This window comes from Caretta caretta, chromosome 17 (genome assembly GCF_965140235.1).
Source record: "Caretta caretta isolate rCarCar2 chromosome 17, rCarCar1.hap1, whole genome shotgun sequence".
NCBI classification, from domain to species: Eukaryota; Metazoa; Chordata; order Testudines; family Cheloniidae; genus Caretta; species Caretta caretta.
In genome coordinates this window covers 17207803-17231502 of record NC_134222.1, presented here as the reverse complement: position 1 = coordinate 17231502, position 23700 = coordinate 17207803, and the positions used below count along the sequence as shown (strand labels likewise).

Genomic DNA, 23700 nt, shown 5'->3' with positions numbered 1-23700 from the left:
ACTGAAGGGTAGATGGCATAGTAGTAAGGACTGCATGATCTGGGACTAGTAAAATAAAACATGCACTTGCACCAACACAAGATATTAATATCCCCCACGCTTGTGTGGAGTAGTTGGCATTTTGAGTATGGGTACCTGTAATTCATCTACCGTCTCTCTTAATTTAATTTAAATTTTTGTATTTATTCAGGCACCGGATTTTCATGAGACATTTGTAACAGTTCCCTAGCACTTAGAGTACCGGAGACTGCCAGCTCTGTGGATTGCTTTGAACCGTACAGCAGAAATGAAAAAGCAATAAAATAAATGAGATTACTTCTCTCGCCTATTTCATTATAGCTGTGCCTTAGTAGCAACACTGTAGTTCAGGGTCATGCGCCATTTCCATCGTAAGACCTGTATTTTTGGAGGCTTTTAATTCACACGTTTTATTCCTCAGCAGGCTGGAGCTTGGCATAGGTGAACCTCCTCTAGCACAGTGGTTCTCAAACTTCTGTACTGGTGACCCCTTTCATACAGCAAGCCTCTGAGTGCCACCCTCCCTTGTAAATTAAAAACACTTTTTTAAATATATTTAAAACCATTATAAATGCTGCAGGCAAAGTGGGGTTTGGGGTGGAGGCTGACTGCTCGCGACCCCCAGAGGGGTCCTGACCCCCAGTTTGAGAACCCCTGCTCTAGTGGTTGGCTCATGGTCTTAGGGACGGTGACCAGTTCTGGGATCTGGAGTACTGTTTTTCAACAAGCTTTGGATCAGGCTCTTGAAGTCAAGAGGAATCTTTTCATTTAATTCAATGACTTTATAAACCAAGCTCTGAGCTCATGGGAACTGGGCATACTAGAGATGTGGGGAATCTTCCTTGGCCGAAGAATAAATCTTCATGTCTCTGTCGATATCACATGTGGATTGAAAGAGTTTTGCACCCAATGCAGTGCAAACAGCCATACTTCTGGGTGCTTATTCTTGGTGAAAGCCTACCTATGCTTCCACTGAGTCCTTGCAAGGGCTGCTTAGTCTCTCAGGCCCTGACTGAGTAAAGCACTTAAGCATATGCTTAAGTGCTTTGCTAAACAAGGAGGGGTTGACTCACATGCTTAAAGTTAAACATGTAAATGCTTTGCTGAATGAGGCCCTCATTTGGCAACTGTTCATATCTTAATGTTTTTACTAATCATGATTAAGCTAATTAAATAACTGGCTCTTAAATTGCAGCTATGAGATATTATGTCTGTAGCTAGGGATATGGATAACAGCCTGGGGAAAAGGAGAGGCAAGCAGCTTTTATTTTACACTGAATTTCTTTACTTTTTCAAATTTGCCTTTACAATTTAAAACTGACTCTTCATCATTAATACTGAGCACTTTCAGATAGTGCTTTGCTTTATATTGTCAGAGTGTGGTACCAATGTCAACTAATCATTTCTTACATCCCTGTGAGCTGCTATCCCCATTTACTTGCCCACAGCAAATGAGGGGTAGCACCAAGATTAGAACCCAGGTGCTCAGTTAATACTCTGATGAGGACTGTATGAGTCTGTAGATAAAGGTTTCTTGGCCCACAAGTGCATCCACTAAATCCTGATGTATCTGATTAATTAAACTTCCTTGTTACAGTTGGTTGATCATTATAAAATATTTGTTTTTCCCATACATAATGATGAAATTGTTTATTTAAAGCTTACAAAGTGGTGGACCGAATGTCCTGGAGATTGGGTCTTCTGTTTGGTCATTGAACTTGCATGGCATGTGCAATGGAGCTACAAGCTTCTTCATTCCTGCTCTCCTTTGTGTGTTCCACCCCTGAGCTGGAGAGACCATTTACACCAGTGTTAACTCTAGCGGCACCAGTGATAGCAATGGTGGGTAAAACAGGTGAGTGTAGACAAAGCCTAGCAATGGGAAGAGTTCAATCTCCATGGTCCTTCAATTTCTGGTCTCTGTGCAGAGCCTGCCAAAAGTACCAAGTAGCATCAGTTGTGATGTAGACATCAGCTCACTAGGGACTGGACTGAGATAATTTAACTGTTAATTTTATTAATCACTATTTTGGCCAGGAATTCGTATTTACAGGGACACTTGTCAAATGCTCCGTATATTTAAGAAAAAGAAAAAAACCCCAAAACTTTCCATTGTTTGTATGAGCTTCGCTATAACAAGTTGTTTCTATACTGACTTGTTTCATAGCAACACAGTTTTGCCACATTTTGTGGGAGGAATGTCGAAATGTTTTCCCTGCATTAAGACCCTAGTGTATTTACTTCCTTGTTTGTCATCCTCATTGTGAATGATATTCCCTGTTATACATTTGCAGCTTCCTGTCCTGGAAATAGAATGTGTTGACTCTAGTTCCCTCTGTGAGCTGTCCAGCTTCGAGGCAGCAGACCTAGAAGTTGTGTTGTAATCATGCAGACAGTGCTTCTATTTTAAAAAATACCTTTGTGAAAGTGTGGTGGTTTTAAAATATATTATAATTATATCCATTACTTATAATTATATACTTTAGATATTAATATATATAATTTCAAATGTATCATTTAGACTTTGATGGGGGAGTATCTTGACAATTTTAAAGTAGTTTAAAAAATGTGCCTAGCCTACTTAGCAACAATGATTTTCTTAGTGATGTTCCTGGGTTTACTGCTGGATGGTGTCATCTTGGGTAGAACTTCTGTATATGTATATTTGGGCAGGTACTTCTGTATATGTATTAGTATCCCAAAGAATCCATCCGTTTGCCATGACATTTAGTGCCTGCAGTGTGGGGACACTCTGGACAGGTTAGTTGGTCCTATGTAGACCTTCAGCAAAACAGGATATCGCCAGTGAAGGTGCTGAGACCACGTCTAAGGTCCTGATGCTGTAAACAGTTATACGCATACTAAACTCTACACTCATGGGTAATACCAGACACACGTGTAAGTGTATGCAGGATCCTTAGTAGGATGATTAAAGGACATAACACTAATAAGAGGAAATGCAGCACTTCCTCTCTGTTTTAGCAACATCCTCAGGATCCAGGCTTTCTGTAATTTGTGATGGCCATTTTGAGCCTGCAAGACTTAAGGATTAGATGGGATATGGGTGGAGAGGGGACTGCAGAATCTCCTTGTTTTGTTTTCATTTTTTAAAACAAAAGACCAGTTTCTCTTTAAAAGTGGGAGCGCCTCTGTGCCGCTGAATTTGCTGTGCAGCATGTGGTTTGCTGAGCAGAAGGCAAGTCATTTTTTGCCTAGTAAATTATTGTGCCATGTCAGCTGTGTGGTGCCCCTTGTAATTTCGCTGTGACTATTGCTCAGAATCCCTGCTGCTGATCGTGAAGCTGCATGTGTATGCTTCACGTTCAGCATGGGTGCTTATAGGGCACTTGCTTTTTAAAAATGTTCTAAATCTGGCAGCTGTGTAATTAATCAAAGTAAACAGTGGCCCAAGCCCCAGTGGAAAAGAGTTGAGTTCCCTGTTAGGAAGTTGGCCCACTAGAAATTACATATAGATTTCATCATTTGCACCTGCTACTGTTGTGGTCTCATATGCCAGCAGCCCCACTGGTAAGTGTCCTCCCTGTTTCTCTTCTCTCTGCGTCATTTGAGGCACATGTGTTTTTTCTTTCAGGTCTCCCACTGGTGTGACGCTTGTTTTGGTCCACAAACATTAAGGATATTTTGTCCGATTCCTGGCTGAGGAACCTTGCCAGTGAATGAGCTGAGAGCTGCAGAGGGCAACATTACATGGTTTATATTAGATCTGTAGCTAAAGAAAGGTCTATCCGACCAGGAGTGGAAGAGTCGGATAATTGTGCAAGGGGACCAGGTGGCTCGAGGAATTGGCAGTAGGAGATGAAACACTATAGATTCTTAGTTCAGTCCAGTCCCAGGTTGGTAGCATCCAGTGCTGCTGTGTTCTATTCTATATTGGTTCTTATACCACTCTCATCGCTGTAGTATCTGATGACCTTATAGACAGAGACCACCAAACTCATTTCACCTAGGCCTTGAACTCGTTACGGAAAGCTGAAACTGCTGCCGCAGTTGGTATTAATTGGTAAACTCATTGGTCTTGGAGACCTACCTTTCAAATGTCCCTCATTGCAAGGGATTTCTTTCATTTTAGTCCCAAAGTTCCTTATGTTCCTTGCAGATTTGGTGTCTTCTCATTTCTGTTATTGAAAATTATTTACATCAGCCCCAAAACATTGTGAAAATGAGGTTATAAGGGCAATGGGACAAATCCCATGGTACTTTAAGTTTCCTGCATGAATGATTGTTTTGTGCCCCATATTTTGGGTCTTTGTTTTGGGTGGCATTTTCTCATTTGAGCCTTGGGAGGCTGCTCAGAGGGGCCAAAAATTCAGTGGGCCAGGGAGGATGACATACTCTTCAATCTTGGAAGGCTGTCTCGGCTGGTCAGAGTTGAGGCATGCTGATGGAGCAATGTCGGGGAAGCTTGTCCTGCTACCGCTCTTGTATTTCTTTGTGGATAAATTAAGAACTTTGTTTTCTTCGACTGCCAAAATATCACCTTCACCATCACTAAATTAACTTACAGAAAGCCTTGTTCAGACACTAGAAAAATATCCAGCCAGGTGTCCAAATCAGTATCAGTAGAGGATATATGCGGTAGTTGGTGCTTGAGGGACCCGATGCGTATATAACCACTTCGAGTGATAGAATTGGCATATGAGGGCACCCCACCTGACCTCCTCATGAGGGATTTTGCACATCTGCTGGGGAAGCCCAGTATTTCCCAACATTGCATTTAGCGAATGAGCCTCTGCTCTCGATGGTCCAGGTTTCAGTTTCTGTGCTGCTCACATGAACTGTTCCATTGATTACCGGTACTAACAAGAATAGTTGCAAGGAAGCTTTAGTGTGGACCTAAGTAGTGTCTTTAGTGCAGTCCATCAGGCTTTAGTTGAGAGGAAGACAGGGGTTCTAGCTCTAGTCATGTCCCTTCCTGTCCTCCACTAGGGAAAATCCTTAAGAAGGCAAGAAAGTCTCTGCAAATTCCATCCCTCTCCTAGCTGGCATGTTGACAGAGGCCATTTAGGGTTACTTGATCACGCAGAGTTTTCTCCTTGCAGCATGACTCCAGACTTTGGCTGTCACTATTTTAAATTGCACACATGGGGATAATTTCACACCGCCAAATAATGAGAGTAAATTATGGGGAAGGTTAGTTCAGAATAGTTGTTCTCTGTCCAATTTCATGGAACCTTTAACAGTGCAACAACAAATAAACAAAAACAGAATCCCTTTAAAAAAAATCTTAAAAATAGAGATGGGATTAAAAGAAGACTGTGTCTAATTCTGTTATCATTGTGGTCCTAATTTGTTTCTCCTGGTGACTTGAATTCCTCACAGATTGCTGGTTTGTCTGCAGATCTGTAATTCCCACACACTGTAATTTTGCCCTTGGAAACGTTAGCCATGGGTAGATGCCTCTTTCTGAATTGGAGCTTGGCTCACTTTCAACTCTCACCATGTGTTTTCACAGCTAGTTCCAAAGAAGAGCTTCTTGCCTCTCTGAAGGGACCATAAAGCCCTCAAAGGCAGCGCATTAGATGGCCCTGTGATCTGACCCTGTCCCCCCATTGCTGAGGACTGTGTTCTGATGTATGTTTTTAGCAAAAAAAGAATGAAAAAGGAGGGTGGTTGGCTGGCTGGTTGGTTTTTCACAGGAAGAATGTGATGTCTCCTCATAGAATTTCAGATTCTGTTGCAAGTGAACACAAGGGCTGGCAGGGTTAGATCGCCTGGGGCTAGGCTGAGTGGTTTTATAACACTGAGGCACACTTTCCTATCAGGGTGAGCCTTTGGTGCCTGATTGACTTGACTTTGTGTATTTTTAGTCCTCACTGTACCCTAACTGACGATGGCCAGATTCTGTTGTGAATGAGTTAGCCCGTTGGACTCCATGAACCAGAGGCACCTTGTGATTATGGTTCCTTTTTCTCTCTAAGGCCTTGTCTAGATGAGGAAAATAGGTCTGTTTTCTAATCTAGATATAGCTGAAGGCTTTGTCCACACTGTGACTGTGGACAGGTGAAAGGAGGATGTGCCTGTAGTGGGGAACGAGCTGTAGCAAAATGTCCTGGAGTAAAAGAGAGAAGCTGAGGAGACAGTGCCTTGAGGTGCAGGGGTTCCCTTTCAGAGAATGACCAGAGTAGTAAAACAGAAAACAAGAGATTGAACTACTAAAGGGCGTTCTGCTTCCTCGTTCCCAGAACAGGGGGATTGTGTGTACGTTGTAGGCAGCCTTCCTTGTGTCTATCAAATATAAACTAGGCCAGCTCTGTGTATGTGTATGTGGGGAATAGGATTGCAAAGGTCTCTGTGATAGAGCTGCCCATGGCTTCTGTCTCAAGGTGCTTTCTTGACCATCCATTACACAGGCTGCTGTCAAAAAACCCACAGTCCAGTATTTCTATAGCATTTGTGGGGCCTGAGGGGGAGAGAAATCTCCTAGGAGCAAGATGGGAGGGTTCAGATTATAGGTCCTACCAGCCAGAGCTAGGGAGGTCCCTGTGGCATTGGTGGGGTGTGGCGGGAGTGGGGAATCTTAAGAGCTATGTTGCTGGGTGGTAGAGTGAGTATATGCTGTGCTGTGCACGTGGCAGAGACTTGGAGCTCTCGCTGACTGCAAAGAGGAAAACCGTATTGTATCCTTACACAGTGGTGCAGCGTTCCTGCAAGAGTGAATGCCAAAGAAGCAGGCTTTTCTACTCCAAAGTGTGATATCGAAGAAGCTATTACAGAGAAGAAATATGAGATTTCCCATACTGGAAGTAAAACAAGCAGGGAAAACAAATGCTCTCTCACATGGTCTTTATTTAGAATAGGCCCCCGTTCTCTGGACTTCTGGGGAGCTGGCAGCATTGATCCAGGCTGTGGGTACTTAGGGTTAGGTTATGCACTGCTCTTTTACTCCCAGCAGCCAGTGCTGAGGCCATTGGCTTCTTCTGAACGTTTTTTTTAAACCTCTCTCTGCAAATTAACTGTATCTGAGCTGCACCTTGGGCTTCAGATAGCATCATATCCCCTCGCTTAGGTAATGGTTTTAACTGTTACGCCAGTTGGCTGTTTCATTTCAGAACAGGTATAAACTGACCACTGCTGTCCTACCCTTTTGCTCTAATAGAACTCTTCATTGCTTAATATGCGGTGTGAGGAAGGCTATGGTTAAGCAGCATGCAATGTGCATACTATAACTGCAGTAGCCTCTGCTACGCTGCGTTGCTGAAAAGCGTCGGATGCAGCAACTAAGCAAAAGGATTGTTTCTTTAATCAAACAAAGGGACAGTGGTTAAATGAACTCGACCATTTAGTTTGTTGATACTCTGCAGGTGTTTGTTTCCAGTTCATTCCGGTGCATTAGCAGAGAGTTGCTACTAGTGTTTAGGCTGGATTTTTGTTTTTGGATGAAAAGTTTTGGAAGGTGAAATATATCAATATTTTCCTAAAACTTTAATCAAGAAGATCCTGATGGCTTGGAAAGAAAAAGTGAACTGGCCAAATTCTGCTGTCGTTTAGCCTAGTGTGAATCCACTGGATTTCTACCATGCAACTGAGATCAGAATTTGGCCTGTTATGTTTCCTTTTTTTTTTTTTTTAAATGGGCAAAGCAGGTCAGGAATGAAGGTAGGGATTAAGCTAGGCTTCAGATACTCTCAGAGCAATGTTGTTGTTTATAGAGTCCTAGACAGCACTGAGGTTGGGACCCCATTGCACTAGGTTTGTATTCTGAAACTCCCTGTATTCATTACAGACAAAGGTGGGGAAAAGTCACTGGAGAGTCCAGTGATATTTTGACTTACTGGCTGCATGTCTCATCTGGACAGTCAAGCTAGGGGTTTGACCACAGGATTGGAGAGCAGGAGCTGCTTGTGTTCTATAACTGACGCAGGGCTGGCCCACAACATTTTGGCACCTGTGACAGGGAGCTCAAATGACGCCCCCATGCCCCCTCGCTTGGGCCAAAACTTTGAAAGGTTTCAATTCTGCCTTCTTGCTGTTCTACTCCTCTCATGGTACTCCTCTGCTACCTACCCAATAAAGGAGAACTAACAACTTAAAATGCCTTGTTCAAAAATTCGAAATAACACTTAACTTTGAAACGTCTGAACTGCAAATGTAACTTTTCTTGTCTGCATAGTAAACACTGGCATTTTTATCTGTTTGAATAATCAAAGTGGTGCTTTCCATGGCTTCTTGCTTGCAAAGATTTGAACTGTTTCCTGTCCACAGTCTGGGCCAGCTCATGCTCCACTGAGATGGTTGCAAGGCCAACCATCCTCTCCTGTGTCATTGTGGAGCGTAGATGTCTTTTTATTAACTTCATCTTGGAGAAGCTGCTTTCTCCACTGGCAACTGTTACAGGAAGTGTTAGAAGTATGCCCAGAGCAATAAAAACATTTGGAAAGAGGGTGGTCATCTTATTTGTGCACATATATTTCAGAACAGCCTTTGGAGTTGATCCTGCTGAAATGTATCTTGAAAGGGCTTTCAGTTCATCACCTAAATCACTCGCATCAATATCGCGCATGTCATCATGTGTCAACACTGTCTCTAGTGCCCTGATGGGCTGGTGTAGGTAGTCTTCAGGTATAATGAGGAGTTTTGGAATATCATACAACATCCCAAATATACTGCTGTGTTCCTTGAGCTGCATGAAATGTTCTTCAACTGACTGTATTGCACAACCTAGCACCTGGTTGAAGAACTGCATGGGACAAAAAAAGCTCAAGGGTTTAACTCTTGGATCAGTGTCTGCACTCCTCTGTTCTTTCCTCTTATGTTGGCACCATTATCGTAGCCCTGACCTCTCATGTCAGCCATCGCGATTCCTGTATCTTCCAGCTTTTTAAGAAGCACATTTGTCACACCAGCTCCTGTAGTATCATCAATGTCAATAAATTATAGAAAACGCTCTCTGACAGTCTTCATTGCAGGGACATTTTCACTAGATTCTGTTATTACAAAACGCACCATTAAAGTCATTTGTTCCATATGGCCAGTGTCAGGTGTGTAGTCCAGAATAACAGAGTAATATCTTGCTGACTTCAGATCTGCCACAATCTTGTGTTTGGCTTTTGTTGCCAGTAACTGTATGATCTCCTTTTGAATTGTTTTTCCAAAGTAGTGGTATGTGTACATTTCTTAAGTGGTGACTTCTTAGATGCTCCTGGAGTACAGCGTCAAACTTAGCCATCAGCTCCACAATTTTAAGGAAGTTTCCATTGTTTGGCACATACAGCTGATCTCAAGTGCCATGCAGTGCTAGGTTTTGGGTAGCAAGCATTCTCACAATGTTCTTTTCAGAACATTTTGCCAGTAAAGAGACTCTGATGCAATCTTCTCTTGATCATCTATGGTGGCCTTTAACCATAGTCTCATCTCAAGCTCTTTCCACCTATGGAATGCGCTCTGATGATTTGCTGCCTTCTCATGGCATGCCAAATTTCTAGCCAGATTTTTCCAGTCCTTTGTTCCTGTAGAACCCAATGTGGCTGGAACATTAGACTGGAAGAGTTTGCAACAAAACCAGTATCCAGCATTCTGGTTTTTTGAATACATAAGCCATGGCCCTCCACTTTGTCACCATTGGGGATTTCATGCCAGTAATGTGTTGGATGGAAACTTCTATTTTCATTGTCTTTGGGGAACATGAAGTTTTCACTTGCTGTGGCCCATGTAGTACAAGGAAGTCCCTCGGGCTACTGCTCAAGTGGGTCCACAGTCCTGGATCATCTAGGCTTAAGGAACTAAACTCTGCAGCAGCTGTTTTTTGCCCCTCCATCGCACTCTTCCCTGATCTACACTTTTCTTCAGGAATGTGCACGGTTACATCCGTTTGAGATGGAGATATGGATGCTGCAGTAGCTGCTGCGTCACCTGCACTGTGACTGACTGGAAGATCAGGCATCTTCTCACCACTCACATCCTCACTGTGGCCGGCAGGCTCACCATGAACATTTGTGTCTATTTTCAGAGTAACAGCCGTGTTAGTGTCTGTCTTCGCAAAAAGAAAAGGAGTACTTGTGGCACCTTAGAGACTAACCAATTTATTTGAGCATAAGCTTTCGTGAGCTACACCTCACTTCATCGGATGCAACCGATGAAGTGAGCTGTAGCTCATGAAAGCTTATGCTCAAATAAATTGGTTAGTCTCTAAGGTGCCACAAGTACTCCTTTTCTATTTGTGTCTGTGTATCTCAGGAGAGCTCCTTCCTGCTTAGATAGAAAAGCTTCCTTTGCTTGCTTGCTTTTTTCTGAATGCTGCCCCAGAGGGGCGTTTTCTCCTTTCACTCATGACCGCTGTTCTGTGTCAGCTATAGTGGCTCTCAACACTCAGTTGAAGGGGACAAATAAGCAGGCTGGTAGCAGGGCCTGAGCGAGGGAAGAGATCAGCGTCTTAAGGGCCTAACTGGCTCCTGCTACTTCAGTTGTCTGCCTGTTCTCCTCAAGTGGATTCAAGGAAGCAGCAGGAAACAGGAAGCTCCCTGAGAAGCTGGTGTTAATCAGTCCAGGTTCCTGGGGATGCTAGAGAGGTACATAAGAGGTACTCCTCTCTGTCCCTGCAGCTCCTACTGCTTTCTGTTATTCCCTCTCACCTTTTCTCCTGCCTGGCTGTTATGTCTCTTGTGCCCTCCTTCCTCCAGCACAGCACTCGCCCATCTCTGTGCATCTAGAGCAGAGAGAACACATGTGCACCAGCAGTAGACACAATTTTCTACACTCTGGATCCTAGTGGCACCTGAGGTGGTTGCCTCAATTCGCCTCATGGTAAGGCCAGCCCTGGAGTGACTTTACCATGGACTAGCTCTCTGCCCTGGGACTAGTCACTGAAGCCTTTCTGGATATGTCTGCACTGCAGTGTAAGCCCAGGGTTCAAACTCCGACTCAAGCTTAACCCCCTTATGTCTACAGACAAATTGCACTGGCCCACAGTCTCAGGATCCCATGGGGGTGGAGGGTCCAAGCCTCGAGTCAAGGCAGGAACCCAGGGGTCAAGCCCTGTTGCTTTGCAGTGTTGACGCAGCCCCGCTGGACTCGTGCCCTGGGAGTCCACCAAAGTATCCCACAGTACCACAAGCTGACTTTCTTTGTCCTGTGTCCAGTCAAGGTTGGTGGACAGTCAAGGTTTCCGAAAGGGCTAGTGTGGCTGCATTTTGGGAGGGCTGTTAGAATGTATGAATGGTTGGACTCAGGTTCACATAATGCAATGTAGATGCTGGAGCCCCGGGTTGAACAGTTCCTCATCTGGGGTTGCAAATGAGAGTAGATGCTCAAGCCCTCGGTTAACAAACCCAAGGTCTGCTCACCCTGGGCTGACATGGCAGTGTAGACAGGCCCTCTGCGTCTATTTCTCCATCTGTGAAATGCAGATGATGCCTAGTACTTATATAACACAGTGAAAATATCAAGTAATTAAGGCTCACAATATTCCTCTGAGGTAGCCGAATATTTATTATCATTATTCCCTGTCTGCTGCTGGAAATGTGAGATATTTGAAGGACAGCTAGCAGCAAAGATGGGATGTAGATTGTAAAGACTCTATTGCATGGTGGTTGAAATGGCTTTTCAGAAGGAAGACACCCTTCTGTCAACCTAACCTGGTTGTTTTCACTGCCTTGAAACCCCTGCCATTCCCATGGCTTGCTCCCACTTGGGGAGCTATTCCTGGTTTGCCTGTCCAGCAAGCACACGCAAACGAATGTAGACTCGATTTGTGAATGAGTTCATTTCCATGTTTAATTTCTCATCACGCCTCTCATCTGCAGCTGATGTCACTGTGGATTAAAACATGAAGCTTCCCCAGCATTATGCCTGCAAGTTTTTTTGTTTGTTTGTTTGTTTTTAAAGGCATTTTTCTTAAAAAACAAGCGGACGGATGGCACAGGAGTGCCAGCACTTGAATTACATCCTCTGTCAGAAAGTATCAGTCAGCATCAAAAAACTGGAGGGAGAAATCACAAGAAACTGATGCAGTGTAGATCATGTAAAAGGCAGAGAGCCTCCTTGTGCATATGTGTAACTGGAAGGGATAATGGAGACCGCAGCAGTTGGGTTTCCCTCTGCTAAAATAAAATCTGTATTGTTGTTCATGATGATTCACTGTAATCCCAGGGATTAATACAGAACATATGCCTTTAGCACTGTTTTGGTAGTGGAGAAGCAAGCACGAGACCTGATTTCTACAGCTGGGAGCATGATTCCTCGTGTGAGTAGACAGACATGCAAGCTCTGCTCGAGCTGGCGTGCTAAAAGTAGCAGTGTAGCTGGGGGGAATCACGGGCAGGAGCTCAGGCTCACTGCCTGAATACAAATCTGCCCGAATCCCCTAGGTATATACCTGGGCAGCTAGCCTAAGCAGACACCTATGCTGTCCCCAGCTGCACATCTATTTTTAGCATACCAGCTCAATCAGAGCTTGTGCATGTCTGTCTACTCGCGCTGAGACGCATGCTCCCAGCTGCAGTGTGGATGTATTCTTTGTGCTTTACCCCAGTATGGTTCAGGTGATGTCAGTGGAGTTACGGTTTGTACTGGTTTCAGTGAGAAGAGAATCAGACCGAGGGAAAGTTGCAGTATTGAGACCACCGCCTACAATGCCAACCAATATTCTCTCATTGTTTCCTTGTGCTCCCCTGGTCGGTCTGTCTTTCTGGCCACCTGTTCTCTCTTGTTTTACATTTAGATTGTAAGATCTTTGGAGCAGTGATTGCTGTCTTGTTCTCGGTTTGTACAGCACCTAGCACCATAGATACAGGGGCTTCTAGGTGCTACCTCTGTGCAAATAATAATAATAATATTGCCAGCCCCAGGTATTCAGACATCCTGGGTCAGGCCTGCAACGAATCATGAGATTTACAAGTAAATGGGGTTCTTATTATATGCCTTCTCGTTTGGGGTATTTCGGGGACATGTTTTCAACCTTTTCTCCACAACCATGAGGGCTAGAAACCTAGGGTTTGTTTTTTTTAATGGAAGCTGGGATTCTCCCATAATCACTTAACATCAGGAGCGGGGGCTTTAAGAAAACACCACATATCAGGAGACTGTCAATAAAATCACAAGAGCTGAGAGCCTGGTATTGTTTCTTTAAAAAGTTGCAGGTAGAGGCAGCATCTACAGCCTGGTCAGGGCTGAAGCTGAAGCCAGACAAGTGTCTGCTTGCGGCACCAGAGAGAGCTATACCAGTGTCCTAATGCAGAGCCTAGACCAATCAGCGCCTCCCGTTTCCACAGTTGAACTAGAGGTGAGGCACCTCGTGGTCACATCTCCCCTTTGGCTTCTCGAACTAGCTTGTGCAGATCATAAGATCGGCTCCAAGATGCCTGTTCAGTTTTCCTAATGTCTAGTAAAGAAATTAAATGCTCAGAAGCCTACACGAATGTAACATTAAAGGGCCAGCTGTAAATTGGCCAGAGAAAAGCAATTCAGAGCTCCAGCAGCCAATCGGTCCTTAACATGCCCCTTTCTTGCTAAGATATCATTGCTTTATGTAGAAGTTCCTCTGCTGATCACCTCAGCCCCCAGAAGATGTTCAGCGGTCTCACTACAGCCGCACATGCCACTGGAGGAGAGCAAATATTGCAAGTAGCAATTTTCTTTACAAAGGAAACGAATGGAGCACAAAATATAGATTTGGAACTAACAAGCAAATATGATGAGGTCTGGTAGAAAAATGCCACTTGTTTTTGTGTGTTAAGCAATTTCTTCTTTGTTCTTTGCCCCCCCCCCCCACTCTTCTGTTGTATGTTTAACTTAATGGAGATGTGTTACGCCCTTGACACACAGCAGGATCCTCAAGTCTGTCACTGCTTTAAGCAATGCCTGCAGCTCTAGCTCTGGCATAGACCTCAGGTGACTTGCCTGAAGTGCCCCCCTATACCACAGTAAAAGCCAGTGTTAAAAAAACCAAAAAACAACCTGGAAAAGTCATGCAAAAACGGGGCGGGGGGGAAAGATGAGTGCCACCTATTTTTGATAACTCTCCGTTTCTAGTACCTGATAGGTAGGGCCCTTTGAAATTCGCGGCCATGAAAAATGTGTCACAGACCGTGAAATCTGGTCTCCCCCCATGAAATCTGGTCTGTCATTCTTTTACCCTATACTGTACAGATTTCATGGGGAAGACCAGCGTTTCTCAAATTCGGGGTCCTGACCCAAAAGGGAGTTTCAGGGGGGTTGCATGGTTATTTTAAGGGGGTCACAGTCTTGCCACCTTTACTTCTGTGCTGCCTTCAGAGTTGGGTGGCTGGAGAGCAGCAGCTGTTGGCCGGGTGCCCAGCTCTGAAGGCAGCACCCCGCCAATAAGGGTGGCAAGACCATACCTTGCCACCCTTACTGCTGCATTGCTGCCTTGGGAGCTGGGCGGCCGGAGAGTGGCCGCTGCTGACTGAGGGCCCAGCTCTGCAGGCAGCAGCACAGAAGTAAGGGTCGTAACGCCGTCCCGCCCCATCTGTACTTCAGCGCTGCTGTTGGCGGTAGCTCTGCCTTCAGAGCAGCCGCCACCGGCAGCAGCGCAGAAGGAAGGGTAGGAGTACCGCACCCGCCACCCCTACAATAACCTTGCGACTCCCCTCATACCGTCTTTTTGGGTCAGGACCCCTACAATTCCAACACTTCAAAAATTCCTGTGACTGTGAAATTGACCAGAATGGACTGAGAATTTGGTAGGGCTCTACTTATAGGCATCCTTGTCATCTCTGAAGATATGATAGTTATACCCCTTCACCCATGAGAACAAGATATGGCAGTTCCATCTAGTCCCTCCCTCAAAGAGATAAATTAATGGCCTGCCTTGGACTCCAGATTGTCAAATATCATTGCAAGAAATTTCTCTTGGCCTCATTTTCACCTTCCGCTCCTTTTTCCTACACCATTTCACCCCGGCCCAGTCCTGTTTGTCTTATCTGTACTAGAGCATTGATATCAATGTTGCTAACTAAATAACAAAAATGAAAATTGCCAGTGACACACAGTCTGGATAATGTATATGTGTATATTTATATATAGGTAATTACAGTAAAAGTGCTGATTTATGTACAGAGAGGGGATTGGCCACTGTGCCTGGTTTTGGATTCACAATGTGTACAGCAGTTGCGATGTCCCAAAAGTCAAAGCTCCATCTTAAAATGTGAGCAATATGATCGAAATAAGGAACACAAAAGCAAAAACAGTCAATGGAAGCATAAATTAACCCAGAAGCAATTGGGGAGGAAGGGTGAAGAGGTTTGTTTGAAATTGCAGTTTAAAAACACCTGTAATACTTGACAAACTGATTTGAGGGAACAGTTTTTTTCTGACCTCTACTTACTTTTTTCCTTTGACATACATACTATTCCTTATCACACCTTGTATATGGCTGTCTTTGCTTGGACGCTATCTTAGAATGTGGGGTCTCTGCATTTTTCAACATATTTTGGCTGAGATCCTGTCTAGTATTATTTGGTATCTTCGCTATGTCCATTATTGTATCCAATCCTGGAAGAAGGACAGACCCTCTGATCTGACAAACCCATTTCCATCTCTAATGTATGAATATTCAGACACAACCCTGCTAGTCTACTGTGTTCTACAGGAAAGGTAACTCTCCCTAGATTTGCAATATGGCTCAGATTTGACCTGACATTTCAGTGTCTTTCTGGTGCATTAAAATACAGCTAAACTGATTCTTGGATTGAGAACTCCCCTATTCCTATTCCATGGTCAGGTGTTCAGCCATCAGGGCAGAAGACAAATTAGATAACAATGCTTCAGAATCTGAATGGTCTTCTTGAGACTCACCGAGTGCAGTCTAAGAATGCATGACCTATTATTGTGTGCCAGAGGTAACAACGTCTTTTTACTACCATATTTGCATTTTAGGTCTGCCATAGGAGCTTTTGCTTTTTAATAGCTTCTAGGTTTTGCAGCTTTTTTCATGTCCCCAGAAGTTAGGAGGTCTTTCTTGGCTAGGTCCCCAAGGGGTTGGTGTTAATTCCATAGGGGAAGGGCCTGTGAGAACTCCAAGGTGACTTTTTGCTATGGGTTTTTGCTTTTTATTAATTGCAGGTTGTTGTAATGAACATATGGCTAACACAGGGCATGGGGGTGGGGAGCAGAGCATTTCTCCTTCTTTCCGAGAGCATACAACACTGGCGAAGTGACATCATTTGCAGGTTCACCTCACTCCTCCTCCGCTTACATCCTCCTTTCCAAGTCCAGGAAACTGAAACTGCATGCTTAGGGCCAGACCCATCAGAGTGTGATGAATACACTGACATGGCTGTTGGCTTTAATAGTAGTTCATAGTAGTGCTATGAAGTGGCCTTATCTACGGCATCTTCTTCCTTCTTCAAAGCCATTTCTTGCTGCTTTTCTTCTTCCTATTGCCAAAAATAGAAGGAGCAGGAAATTGCTCAGTATTTTATGGATGGAGATTTCAGGCAGGTCTTTGAGATGTCCAGAACTGCTTGTTTAACCACCTGGGTCTAACCATAGCAAAGTATTTAGACTGAGGTTTCAAAAACTGCCGAAGGGATTTGGACATACAATTCCCATTAAAGTTAATGCCATATTAGTGGATTAGATGCCAAATTCCTTGTCTGATTTTGAAAATCTCCATCATATTTCTCATATTCACATTCATTTCATAAGAGCCCCTGTGAAGAGTGTATTAGTCACCCAAATAACTAGTCAGAGTTGCATGTACCATTGCAATGAATATAGATTTATAGGACTGGGCTCTTAGAGGATTTTTCTCTTCCTATGAAAAGTGGCTATCTGGCAAACCTAAGTGCATTTCCTTCTGAAATGTGTGGTGAATACATCCCTCTGTCTCCTCTTGCTCTGATAATTATCATAAATTAAAGAACAACAGGCTCTGTTGGCAGCACTTTCAAAAAATGTGTCTCGTCTGACCCCTGAGAAATGGAGACTTTAATACTGTCCCATTTTTAAGAAATGAAAAAAAACTTTCCTTCGCAAAGTGAGTGAAAGGTTTCTGCATGTTCTGGGGGAGAGAGAGAGGGTACAATTATCTCTTTGCCAGATTCTCCTGTCCACGTGTTCTTTAAAGATGTCATTATTGAGCTCTCTAAGGGACAGCTTATAGTAGTCAGCATTGTCTTGGTAATATTATGCAATGAGTTTAGAGCTGGAATGGTGTTGGTTTCCAGAAGAGATGGAATTGAAGGAGGCAGTTAGAGTGGAGGGCTAGGAGCTAGGATATCTGTGTACTTTCCTCAGCTTTGCTACTGATTCCTATACAGTTGCCTTGGGCAAGTCACTCAGTCTCACTGAGCCTCAGTCTGCCCCTTTGTAAAGTGTGGATGATGTACCTGTCTCATGGGGGTGTTGGGAGGCTGGATACAGAGTGCTTGGAGACCATTTGCTGAAAGGGCCTAGAGAAAGATGGAGTACGGTTATTTTTACCCTCCTTTTTAAAGTTATTTCCCATTGCAGAATCCTTCCTCATGATGGTCAGCCACTTATTGTTAGGGGAAGCAGTGTGACCTAGTGGATGACTCAGGAGAACTGGATTCTATTCCTGGCTCTGCCACTGGCCTGCTAGTGACCTTGGGCAAATCACTTCTCTCTCTGTCTCAGTTTCTCCATCTGTATAATGGAGGATAATGACACTGGCCTCCTTTGTAAAGCCCTTTGATATCTATAGATGAAAAGTGTTATAACTCATGAAGTTTCAATTATGTTAAAGGGACTACTCACTGAAGGGCTCACCAAAGCTATTGGACCTTGACCGCTCACTATGGTGAATTTTTTCACAAGAGATTTCTCCCCCGCTTAGATCCCAGGCTTTCGTTTGTTCAGAGCACCAGTGAACAGAGGCGTTTTAGCTTTGCCCTGTCACAGATGCCCAGAATGCCATTTACTCTGAGATCAGGTTTGCTGCCTGCTCTGTGATTTGCTTTGAGCAGAGAGGACCCTTTATGTGTCCTTGGCAGAACCTCGGCATGATTTATCACCTTCCCGCAGTCCCAAAAAAGTCACAAGATTGAAAATGGTTAAAACAGGCCAGAGAGCGTTATGGAAATACAGAAATAAACACTGCCTTAACCTGAGATAGAGACTCTCTTTTAATGACAAGAAAATATATTCCCTTACTTTGTTTTATTTGGGATCCACGTGTCTCATCATTATTCTTTCCCCTCCTCTAGCACCTTTCATCTGAGGATCCCTAAGCAGTTCCCAGGCATTTATTAACCAAGCCGCACAACATCTGGGAAACAAATTGCTATTCTCTACTAGCTGAGACTTCACACTGTTGAGTGGGTAAATGACTTGCCCAACATTACACAGTGATTTAATGGTAGGCTGGGAATGGAGCAGAGTAGTCCTGACTCTTTCACCCTACTTTAGCCATTACACTATAATCTCACCTAAGTGTATGAAAGCTACCGATCTCTGTGTGTACACATGCACATAAATACATGCACACAGAAGATACACAGGTAGTTATACAGATCGTATATGAGCAGTGGAGCTATAATACAGATTTAAAAAAAAAACTACAATAGAACACTTTTTAAAATATATATGCGCGCGCGCACACACATTTAAATATGTGCTATGGCAATTCCATTGCTTTATTTTTAATCCCTCTGGTACCTAACAATGCCGCACGTGACTCCAGGAGTCATTATCAAGCTTTCTGGACCTCACGCAGCTCTTCCTCCCGAACACATATGTGCTTTATTAATTAACTGTACAAAAGCCACTTGCCTTGTCAGCCAGATGAATTTGCAGATATGTTGCTTAGAATAACGAATGCAACCCTCTGTCGGTTATGCACCATGCATGATCATTTCCCACTGCTGCTGACCATGACCCAGAATGAAATGTCCCTTAAAGCTGGTGCATTTATCTCATAGGTAGCAGTAGCAGGGAGGTGTTGGATTGTTTTGTCCACAGTAAAAGGATGTTTTCAATCAATGAGGAATGCTGGGCTAGGGAGAAACAGCTCCTTTCTAGCCTTGCTTGAAGTAGAGAATAGCCGTGATTAGAATCGATATGCTGAAGGCTGCAGTGGCTGCTTTAAATAGCTGCAGAAGAAAACTCAAGGGGGTTCCAGGCAACTGCTTTGGCAGCCTTGCAGTAATACGGCCTCAGCTGCAGAAGAGATGCCTCCCTCGGGCCATATGGGGATATGAAAGGAGCTCCTACAAATGGGATCTTCTGATTTTTTTGCAACATGCATAATACATTAAAGCAGCACATCATAGGTAAGGTTAAGATTTTGTCACCGTGACTTTTGCTGAAAATAACTGACAGGTCGTGGTCAATAAACAAAAACCTGTCTGTGACTTTTACTAAAAATAGTGGGAGGTTGGTGGTTGGTGGGGGGACAACTGAAACCTTAGTGGGATGGGATGAGAGCCTGAGCCCTGCTGCGGGGTGTCCAGCACCCACTGCCCACGGCAGCTGAAGGCTCCGGTGCATCAGGGCTACAGGACCGCTGATAGCTCCAGCCCTGCTGCCCCGGGTTATGAAGTGGAAAAGTCATGGAAGTCTCTGAAAGTCACGGAATCTGCAACTTCTGTGACATAATCTTATCCTTAATCGTAGGCTTCCAGGATAGATCAATGCCCTTGTGGCAGATAGAAACCCAGGGTGGGTGAGGGTGTGTGTGTGTGTTGAGGAGCAGAGGCATTAAAAGGCTTTGTTTAGCGCATGGCTGCACGGATCAGAGATTGATAAAAGAGATGGACGGGATATGAAGACTGAAAATTCTGGATACTGTGCTCTAGAAAACATGGATAGCTAAGTACTGGAATAGGTTGCCAAGAGAGGTTGTGGATTGCCTGTCATTGGAGGTTTTTTAAGAACAGGTTAGACAAACACCTGTCAGGGATGGTTCAGGCCAGGGGTCTCAAACACGCATGGGGGGGAAAGAGATGGAAAATTAAGGAAGTAGCAGATGAAAAGTCACAGATGGACCTTGCAGTGGCTTTATTTGGAAGTTAGTACACTCGCAATACTCCTTAGCAAGTTCAGCAGTGAAGGCTCCAAGCAAAATAGCCAGGGGAAGTATTTAACAGCCTCTTTAAACCAATAGTATTTTCATTTTTAACTCAAAACAAGAGCCCCTGGATTGTTAGGCTGCAGTGACATATTCTATATGTGCTTTCCTCTCTTCTGAGAAGTAGGACAGAGCAGCAGGTGCATGCCAACAAGCTTTTAAATGTTTTTTCAGTGGAGGGAGTGAATAAGCCATTATACTACGCTAACCTTTGGTGCTATTGCCCTGAAGGACCTGGGTTCCAGTCCAGACTGGGATCACAAAGGGAGAATTATTTGGTGGGCGTTAACCCGTATTGCAAAACCACTATGCAGTGTATGGGAGCCTTAGAGATGTAGTTATGAGTTTCAGATCAGAATTGTGGTGCGTTAGCAGAGCTCCGTGGTAGCCCAGGATTGGGATAACAGGTGTGTTCCTGTCCGACAGAGCAGCACTATTAATCCTTCACTTCTATGAACACAGTGTGTAGGACAGACCTATCTTTGGAATCTCCCTTACATAATACTGTACACTTGAAGTAAAGAAGTTAGAAAATCCTTCTCAGTTGTGTGGGAATACACCAGCACGCCCTGGAGGGCACACAGCTCTTGGAAATAGATTGTGAGGCATTGCTAAGCAAAAGCAAAATGCAAACGTGAAATGAGAGGAGATAATTTTGAAGTATGTCTAATCTAAATACATATTTCTACAGATTTGATAGAAATCTCCTTAAATGGAATAATTAGCTGTCATCTGCTGTAAAGCTTCAGTCACTAATTATCCTCGGTGTTCACCCACATTTCAGCCTTCTCTTCAGTGCCCTGAAAGCATGTGTCTATAAAATGGGGGAGGTAGGAGCTCAGTGGAGCGACAATTACTTTCCACTCGTGCACAGAATCTGTGACTTACAGATTGCTTCATCTCTCCCCGCCTCACTCAGTCCCCTGTGCCTTGAATGGCCCCATTACAAATAAGAAATGGATTTCTTATTTTCCTGTGAGTAATGTTTTGTTAAAAATGTGGATTGAATTTCGTGGTGATGAAATGTGCCCGACTGACCAGCTCAGAGAATTAACTCTGTGAATGGGGCATAGCACAAATAATGCATGCTTCCCAGCCCTCCCTTCCCACCCAGTCCCCTTCTGCCCTGCCAATATACCTACACTCCATCATGGCCCATATTAGAAGATGAGAGGGGAGTGCAGGCTCCATGGCCCATTTACCCCTTGATTTCTTTGCAGAGATTGCCGGCTAGGAGGCCAGATAGAGGCCATTGTGATAAAGGTCAATAAAGTGCAAAGTACTATGCTTAGGAAGGAAAAAATCAATGGCACAGGTACAAAATGGGGAATAACTGACTAGGCGGTAGTACCGCTGAAAAGGATCCAGGGGTGGTTAGCGTGGGTCACAAATTGAATGAGTCAGCAATGTGATGCAGTTTCAAAACAGGTTAAGATCATTCTGGGGTGTATTAACAAGCGTGTTGTATGTAAGACACTGGGAGGTAACTGTCCAGCTCTCCTTGGCACTGGTGTGGCCTCAGCTGCAGAACTGTGTCCAGCTCTGGGCACCACGTTTTAGGAAAGATGTGGATAAATTGGAGAGAGTCCGGAGGAGTGCAACAAAAACAATAAAAGATTTAGAAAACCTGATCTATAAGGGAAGGATAAAAAAAATCTGATTATATTTAATCTTGAGAAAAGAAGGCTGAGGAGGGACCCGATAAATCTTCAGATATGTTAAGGGCTGTGCTAAAGAGGACAGGGATCAATTGTTCTCCATCCACTGAAGGCAAGACAAGAAGTAATGGGCTTAATCTGCAGCAAGGGAGATTTAGGTTAGATATTAGGAAGAACTTTCTAACTATAAGGATAGCTAAGTACTGGAATAGGTTGCCAAGAGAGGTTGTGGATTGCCTGTCATTGGAGGTTTTTTAAGAACAGGTTAGACAAACACCTGTCAGGGATGGTTCAGGCCAGGGGTCTCAAACACGCAGCCCGTGGAGCTATTTGCTGCAGCCTGTCAAGCTCCCCCCGCCCCCCTCCACCTCCCACGAGTTATTTCCTGCGGCCGCCAAGCTCCCCTCTCCCGCCCTCCCACCCAGCGTGCCGTGTCCCCACTCCTCTGCCTACCTCCAGGCGCTTTCCGCTTCCAAACAGCTGTTTGGAGGCGCTTAGTGCTTTTTAGGTGGGAGGAGCAGGGAGCTGCATGCTCAGGGGAGTAGGCAGAGAAGAGGCAGGGCAGGGGCAGGGATTTGGGGGAGGGGTTGGAATGGGGGCAGGGAGGGGGCGGAGTTGGGGTGGGGACTTTGGGGAAGGGGTTGGAATGGGGGTGGGGCAGGGGTGGGAAGAGGCGGGGCAGGGCCTCATGGAAGAGGTGGGGCGGAGGCAGCGTGGTGGTGGGGCAGTGTCAGTGATGTGGCCCTTGGGCCAATGTACTAGTCCTCATGTGGCCCTCATGATAATTTGAGTTTGAGATCCCTGGTCTAGGCATACTTGATGTTGCCTTAATATGGGAGGCTGGACTAGATGCCCTCTCGGGGATCCTTTCAGCCCTAAATTTCTATTATTCTGTGGTGGGTTTTGTGATGTAGTTACAAATCTGCGAGAAACTGGGCTGAGACCTACCAAGCTCATGTCACATTGAACAGCTCTCGGCGGGGAATGCACTGGACAATGTGTGTGAGTAAAAGAGAGACTGCTGGTGTTATATTTACGACGACAAAATAACCTGCATTGTTGGTTTCCTCCATCTGGGACACCTGAGATTATTCTGGGGTTGGTATGGATGTCAGCTCTAAAGAGATAAATCCACCAAAACCAATAAATAAATATTTAGGCACTAGTATTCTTGTTCTCTGTTTGCGGCTATTGCCAGCCTCATGACTCACTGTTATTCTAGGGCTACGACATGCCAAGTTTTCCAGTAAAGGAGCAGTGAGTCACTGGCTGGATTCCTGTGTAGTTTGATTTGTGCTGTCCTTATCAGTGCTGGTTTGCTTTTAATTAATCTGTACTCAGGGTGACCATCTGAAAGAAATTACTGGTGCATGAATTCTCCTTCTGAGTCTTGTCTCTAAGATATGCTAAAGCGTGTGGTGCAGGACTGCATCTGGAAGCTTAAAGGCAGCTGGAACTTGCAGTGTTATGTCCCCTCTCCATTTCACAGTGGTGTACACAGTGAGAGCACTCGGGGGGAGGGATAACTCGGTGGTTTGAGTATTGGCCACTCTAAACCCAGGGTTGTGAGTTCAATCCTTGAGGGGGCCGTTTAGGGATCTGGGACAAAAAAAAAATAATAATAAAAAAACGGGGGATTGGTCCTGCTTTGAGCAGAGGGTTGGATTAAATGACCTCCTGAGGTCCCTTCCAACCCTGATAGTCTATGGTTCTATGAGTAGTAATGGCGGAGCCTCACAAGCAACCTTAGAGGTTTGAATAAGCAGGATTCAAAAGGCCGTACCAATCAAGACTTCAAAATTGGGCTGGAAATGTTGCAAGAGTGGGTGACGTGTCTGGTTGGATCACAAACCCCACCAGAGCAGCCTTTTCAAGGATATGTCAGTGTTTGTTTCCTCTCCCCACTGGGATCTGGTAGAGCAGAGGCGTGAGAATGGAAATTGTGTCATTGTTCAGGTTTCGTGTTTTGTCTAACAGAATTCTGAAGAGCTAGAAATGGGGTCCAAATGGAGATCTGGA

General features: G+C 44.5%; 1 protein-coding gene and 1 long non-coding RNA gene across 4 annotated transcripts in view; one reads left to right on the top strand and one right to left on the bottom strand.

Annotated features, from left to right (window-relative positions):
- Window positions 1-23700, top strand: part of SPNS2 (SPNS lysolipid transporter 2, sphingosine-1-phosphate) — a 176803-nt gene that overhangs the window by 11326 nt on the left and 141777 nt on the right. The gene's annotated exons all lie outside the window — the stretch shown is intronic.
- LOC142069487 (uncharacterized) lies at window positions 14991-18985 on the bottom strand. Its single transcript, XR_012665337.1, has 2 exons — window positions 18723-18985; window positions 14991-16366 (listed from the first exon to the last, which is right to left on the bottom strand). It is a non-coding gene; the product is annotated as an uncharacterized LOC142069487 (long non-coding RNA).